Raw genomic sequence first — 7,089 nt, 5'->3', positions numbered from 1 at the left:
TGATACCATCCTTGTGGCAGATATTGAAGAGGAGCTAAAGAGCCTCTTGATGAAAGCAAAAGAGGAAAGTGAAAAAGTTGGCTTAAAACTCAACATTCAGAAAACTAAGATCATGGCATCTGGTCCTATCACTTCATGGCAAGTAGATGGAGAAACACTGGAAACAGTGAGAGACTTTATTTTGGGGAGCTCCAAAATCACTGCAAATGGTGACTGCAGCCATGAAATTAAAAGACATTTACTCCTTGGAAGAAGAGCTATGAACAACCAGCTGCTAAGCTGCTAAGTCACTTCAGTTGTGTCCAACTCTGTGTGACCCCATAGACGGCAGCCAACCAGGCTCCCCCGTCACGGATTCTCCAGGCAAGAGTACTGGAGTGGGTCGCCATTTCCTTCTCCAATGCATGAAAATGAAAAGTGAAAGTGAAGTCATTCAGTCACATCCAACCCTCAGCGACCCCATGGACTGCAGCCTACCAGGCTCCTCCGTCCATGGGATTTTCCAGGCAAGAGTACTGGAGTGGGGTGCCATTGCCTTCTCCGTATGACCAACCTAGACAGCATATTAAAAAGCAGAGACATTATTTTGCCAATAAAGTTACATCTAGTCAAAGCTATGGTTTTTCCAGGGATCATGTATGGATGTGAGAGTTGGACTTTAAAGAAAGCTGAGCACCGAAGAATTGATGCTTTTGAACTTTAGTGTTGCAGAAGTCTCTTGAGAGTCCCTTGGACACCAAGAAGATGCAACCAGTCCATCCTAAAGGAAATCAGTCCTGAATATTCATTGGAAGGACTGATGTTGAAGCTGAAACTCCAATACTTTGGCCACCTGATGTGGAGAACTGATTCATTTGAAAAGACCCTGATGCTAGGAAAGACTGAAGGAGGGAGGAGAAGGGGACGACAGGATGAGACGGTTGTATGGCATCACCGACTCAATGGACATGAGTTTGAGTAAACTCCAGGAGTTGGTGATGGACAGGGAAGCCTGGCATGCTTCAGTCCATAGAGGCACAAAGAGTTGAACATGACTTAGCCATTGAACTGAACTGAATAATTTTAATAGTAATTTTACATTTGCAATAAATGTATGTGCTCATGATAATAAATCCACAGAGACAATGCACATAAATGTTTCACAGCAACTTTTTTCAAGGTATCTCTCCAGACACAAAATAAAGATATATGTACTTAATTTTATCCAGATGGTCTCATGCTATACACAGTCAATATGTATTTTCACTACCTGTCACTATTTGTGTTTGTTTATAACATTTTCTGCCTTCCAAAAGTTTTGTGTTTTTATGCAGTCAAATTTATGTTTTTATTTTTATGTTTTTTCTGTTCTTATGCTTAGAAAAACTTATTTATGCTTAGATTATAAAAATGATTAACATTTTGTAATATGTTTTTCCTTTTTGTTTTTTGCATTTGTATATTTGATACTTATAGATCTTATCTTGCTGTAAGAAACAATTGATGAAAAAGCCTAACTTTTCCAAGTGACTGATGCTTTAACATTGGTATTAAGTAATGCATTCCTTCCCATGGACATGAAATGCTACCTTTATTAGGCTCTAAATATTTACATATATTTGAGTCTATTGCTGGATTTTCTATTCTGATCCAGTGATTTATCATTTGTAAGCTACTGGTACCAAAGTCTGATAACCATTGAATGAAGCCTTCTAATTTTTTTTTTAACTATCCAGTAGGGCTTGTGTGTTAGTCACTCAGTTGTGTCTCCCTTTGCGACCCCATGAACTATAGCCTGCCAGGCTCCTCTGTCCATGGAATTCTCTAGGCAAGAATACTGGTGTGGGTTGCCATTTCCTTCTCCAGGGCATCTTCCTGACCCAGGGATCAAACCCAGGTCTCCCACATTGCAGGTGGGTTCTTTACCTTCTGAGCCACCAGGGAAGTAGGGCTTATTTCCTAATTAAACTCTTTCAGAAAGTTCTTAAGTAACTTTACAGTGTCTATTCTTCACATTAGAATAATTTTGACACATTCTTCCCCCAAAGAAACTATGGGGATTCTGCTGAAAATGCACTGCATTAATAGATTAAGTTAAAAATATAAACATCTCTGCAATATTTGCAATGTTCTAAGACCAAGGTATATGTCTTCAATTCCTTGAATATTCTTTTATTTCACTCAGTGGAGTTTTTGTTATAAAGTTCCAGTGATAGTATGACTAGGCTTTTTACTTTCATTACATGTCTAACTATTAATGGTTATAATTTTTTGTAGGAAATATACTTCCTTTTGCACAGTTATCTTTTTGAGTGTGCTTATTGTTATTAACGGGCTTCCCAGGTGGTGGTAGTGGTAAAGAAGCCGCTTGCCAAAGCAGGAGACATAAGAGATGTGGGTCTGATCCCTGGGTCAGGAAGATCTCCTGAAGGAGGGCATGGCAACCTACTCCAGTATTCTTGCCTAGAGTATCCCATGGACAGAGGAGCCTAGAGGGCTACAGTACATGCAGTCGCAAAGAGTCGGACACGACTGAAATGACTTAGCACACACACACACATTGTTATTAATATATTTTCAGTCAATTTTCTTAGATTTCAAGTAAACAATTATATCACTTGAGTTTACTGCTATAGCACTTATAATATTGACAGACACTTGGTAAGTATGCAACGAGCATTAGATATAATTATTATGATTATTATTATTTACATTGGTTATTAGAATGATTAAATTGTCCATGATGAAGTAAGTAGGTTTATATTTGGGGGTCTTGGCAAAATTATTCTAAATTTCATCTGTAAGTCATATAAACATGCAAATATAGCCTAGATCACCAGGTAAAGCAAGAGTAACAAGGGAAGACTTGCTTTATCAGATAATTAAATCTATTGTAAAGTATACAAAAACATACTATAGAAAGTAAGATACTAGCTCAGAAGCATGAAGATTAATAATGAAGTTAGTAAAGTAACACACAAATCTCTCTAACATCAAGAATTCATTTTTATTGTAGCTGCACATTCGGGGAAACAAACTTACTCAGAAGGAGTCCTATCTTGGGTGAAGGGCTATTGGTGGAAAACTGTATTTACCATTGGCACAGTTGCCTTGATAGTTCTGCTTTGTGGACCCTGCATTTTACAATGTATTATGAACTTTGTAACCCGAAGGTTGATGTCATTCTCCCAAATTGGCAGTCAGAGAGCCAGGGTGCAATATATCCCTATGAATGATGCTCATAATATGAGTTAAAAGTGTTAGGTAGTTAGAACAGGAAACAGGAGTCCAGAATGGCGGTGGCTAAAAGACAAGGAAGGGAAAAGCCCGTGAAAATAGAACAAAGGAAGGTCAGAGGACCGAAGTGAGGCCCTTGGGTAGAACAAACAGCACTCCTGGCTAGCCCAATTCACACAGGGCAGGCCCAGGGGGGCAAGGGAAAAAACACATAAAAAGAGGAGCCAAAGGGCCAGGGTTCCCCTCTCTTCCCTTCGTGTCTTTGGGTTGGCATGTCCTCACGCCTCGAGGATGTATTTTCCTGCTATTTTCTAAATAAAATTGAGCTGTAACATTGATCTGTCTAAGAGCTATAACATGGTCTGTTTGAGACCCAAGAGCTATAACACAGTCTGTCTGAGAGCTATGATACTCCGAGGGCTCTAACCATTGCTTCAAATTTTTGTTGAGATGAGACAGAACCAAGAATACACTCACCTGACAAGAGCATCAGGAGGGGGGAATGAAGGAGGAAACAGACAGAGCTGGACTCCATCTTAGGCCAGCTGTGAACATTAGGCTATACGCATGGTCACCCTCCCAGTAGACTCTGAACATTGTGCCCGGTGTCTATAGAGACGGCATACCAATGGAAAACCAGACCCCCGGATAAATGAGCCTCAGAACTTGTACCTAGACTTTCCGTTGCCTAAAAGAATATGCTAATTATCTCTGTAACGGAGCAAAGTTCTAAATCCCATTGTGCTTATTGGGGTATGACCATAGGCCTATTGATAAATGTCCACTGTTTAACCATCTAGGCTTATGACACATGAGTCATCGGTAAACTTTGATCGTATCTCTCTTTTACCTTGTCCAGACTAGTTTCAAGGAATCTGGGGAGGTGGGTTTGAGGATGTACACTCAGGGCATATAAAATTTCCACTAAAACTGATCAGGGTCCTTGGCTAAGAGGAGATTCTGCCTTGGGCCCGCCAGTGTAATAAACTGCACTCCACTATCTGCATTGTCCTTCTGAGTGAGTTTGTTTCCCGGAACACGTGGCTACGACATTGTAGCTATAACTGGGTGACTGCCAAAGCGATTTTCTGTAAGTTATCTTAGTCAACTTATACAAATGTAAAGCTTTTCAAAATAATCATCTTGGGGATATTTGGCAAAAGTTAAATATCAGTGAGAAATGGGTTACTCACAAACTTCCAAAAAGGATTTTAAGCTATGATGTCAAAGATATATATATATATATATATATATATATATATATATATATATATATATATATATATATTGCTTTAATTCTTTCTGCAGATAGACTAAATGAGACTTCTTAAGCTTAAAACAATTTTCAAGAGAATTCTCCTAGAGAGATTCTTTAAGTCAAGAGAATTAAAATACATTTAGTATCACTTGACTGTGCCCATAGTTGAATTTTGCATATACATGTTTAAAATATATCAAAAAGACCATGATAATAATGATTGCATCCTTGAATTATCAGGGTCAAATTAATCATATTGTTAAGAAACTCAGGTTTGGCTGCTTACCACTCAAAAGCCAATACTGAGGAGACAAATCTTGGTTAGAAAAGAAATTTGCTTTATACCCTGGCAACCTGGAGAGAAGGTAGACTTGTGTCCAAAAACCAACACTGAAGATCCAGCTCAACAATAAAAGTTTTTTTAAAAGAGAATCATCTGGGGAGGGGGTCTTCATTATTCTCCACTCTATGCAGACTTTCTTCTGATTGGTTGGTGGTAAAGTAACAGGGTGAAGTTCTAAGAATCTTATGCTTAGCATGAAGTCATCATCCTCCACTTGAGTGGAGGCCTTAGTTCCTGCAGAAAAACTCAAAGGTATTGTTAATGTCCTTTGAGGAGGAACCAGGACCCTGCTTTATTGCTGTACTATTGTTTCTGGAGTGTTCCGCCTTTGTTTCTGCCTTCCCTGCTGCTGCTATGTAGTCACCAAGTCGCGTCCAACGCTATGCGACCCCATAAACTGTAGCCTGCCAGACTGCTCTGTCCATGGGATTCTTCAGGCAAGAATATTGAAGTGGGTCGCCATCTCCTTCTCCAGGGATCTTCCTGACCCAGTAATGAACCTGAGTCTTCTGCTTACTTGGGCAGATTCTTTACCACTCACCAAACCACCATTCCCTCACTTCCCCTATTATCAACTATTTGACTCTGCCCTTTGAAACTCGGGGAAGTTCAAGGAGGCTGAATAAAGCCTATATCCTACAAACAGGAAGCAGGAGGCACAGAAAGACCCCAAGACCCCAGACTCCCACTCAATTTTAATTCAGGGAACTGGGCAACTATGGCTCTGATAGTTGATGCCTGTCAAAATAGGGCATAGGGCCGCCTCAGTTTGGAGAATAGACACTGAACTGGAAGCATTTCTGAGTTCCAAGTCCTAGATCTGAGTCTTGTATGATTAAAATCTAAATCCCTTGGTCTGTCATTTTGATGTAACAGACCCAGTTAGAAGTAGTTGGAGGAGTGATAACTGGAATTTTAATAGACAAAATAAATCTCATTTCTTTTCAGAAGAATAGGCCTGAAACCCAATCTGGACCTGGCACTTTGAGGAGACTTGTAGCCTGGTAGCCAGTTGTTTAGTTTTATCAAAAGTTTGCAGTTACTAGCTGCCTGCAGACATTGTTTTTAGACAATGTTTAGGCTTCCCTGGTGGCTGAGATGGTAAAGCGTCTGCCTACAACGTGGGAGACCTGGGTTTGATCCCTGGGTTGGGAAGATCCTCTGGAGAAGGAAATGGCAACCCACACCAGTACTCTTGCCTGGAAAATCCCATGGATGGAGGAGCCTGGTAGGCTACAATCTATGGGGTCACAAAGAGTCGGACATGACTGAGCGACTTCACCTCACCGCACCTCAGTGGTATCCAAGTCTGACCCAACTCAGAAAGCTCAAGGACTAGTCTGAAATTATACCCATAGTGTCACCTAGTGATTTCCTTGGATGTCTGAACCATAGCTATTCAATCTTTTTTTTTTACTTTTAATTGTAATAATCTTCTTAATAGCCAAAGTAGATGTCACTGTTAATAATGATGTTAGTTTTTCTCTAGGTATGAGAAGATGCAAGAGTTGGGACTCATAAAATCTCCTCCTGAAAATATCTAACTCTCTGAAGGCCTGTTCTGCCAGTTTTCCCCAAAGCACAGAGTGCCTCGCTCCTGATCTCCACCCTGTACTCCTTCTAGGGGTGTTGAAGGTCAACAGCTGCAGTGGTCATGATTTAATCTTTGTAGAGGTAAGTGGCAAGTGCCAGTTTCTAGTTGGCAGAGTCCCCTCATGAGAAGAAAATGATGTTTCAATGAACACTAAACCCAGTTTGTTAATGAAGGTCTGTATTTACTAAGACTCATTTCCTGGATAGTTCTTTGCTGTTAGGGTATAGTAATGTAGAATTTAATTAGATTATTAGAAGACACCCTAAGTTTGTTTCTGAAGCTTATCTCAGTAAGCTTGAGATAAACTTGACTGTTATGGGGGGCATTTCATGACCATGTAGAAGATATTTTAAACTTAAATTATCATGCTGCTGCTGCTGCTAAGTCGCTTCAGTTGTGTCCGACTCTGTGCGACCCCATAGACGGCAGCCCACTAGGCTCCTCCAGGCAAGAATAATGGAGTGGGTTGCCATTTCCTTCTCCAATGCAGGAAAGTGAAAAGTGAAAGTGAAGTCACTCAGTCGTGCCCAACTCTTAGCGACCCCATGGACTGCAGCCTACCAGGCTCCTCCGTCCATGGGATTTTCCAGGCAAGAGTACTGGAGTGGGTTGCCATTGCCTTCTCCATAAATTATTATAGCCTGGTGTTATCTATATAAATCCATCCCATACTTGTGG

This window comes from Capricornis sumatraensis, chromosome 5, assembly GCF_032405125.1.
Source record: "Capricornis sumatraensis isolate serow.1 chromosome 5, serow.2, whole genome shotgun sequence".
Classification (NCBI taxonomy): domain Eukaryota; kingdom Metazoa; phylum Chordata; class Mammalia; order Artiodactyla; family Bovidae; genus Capricornis; species Capricornis sumatraensis.
The sequence above is the reverse complement of the archived record's forward strand: the minus strand, read 5'-3'. Positions refer to the sequence as shown.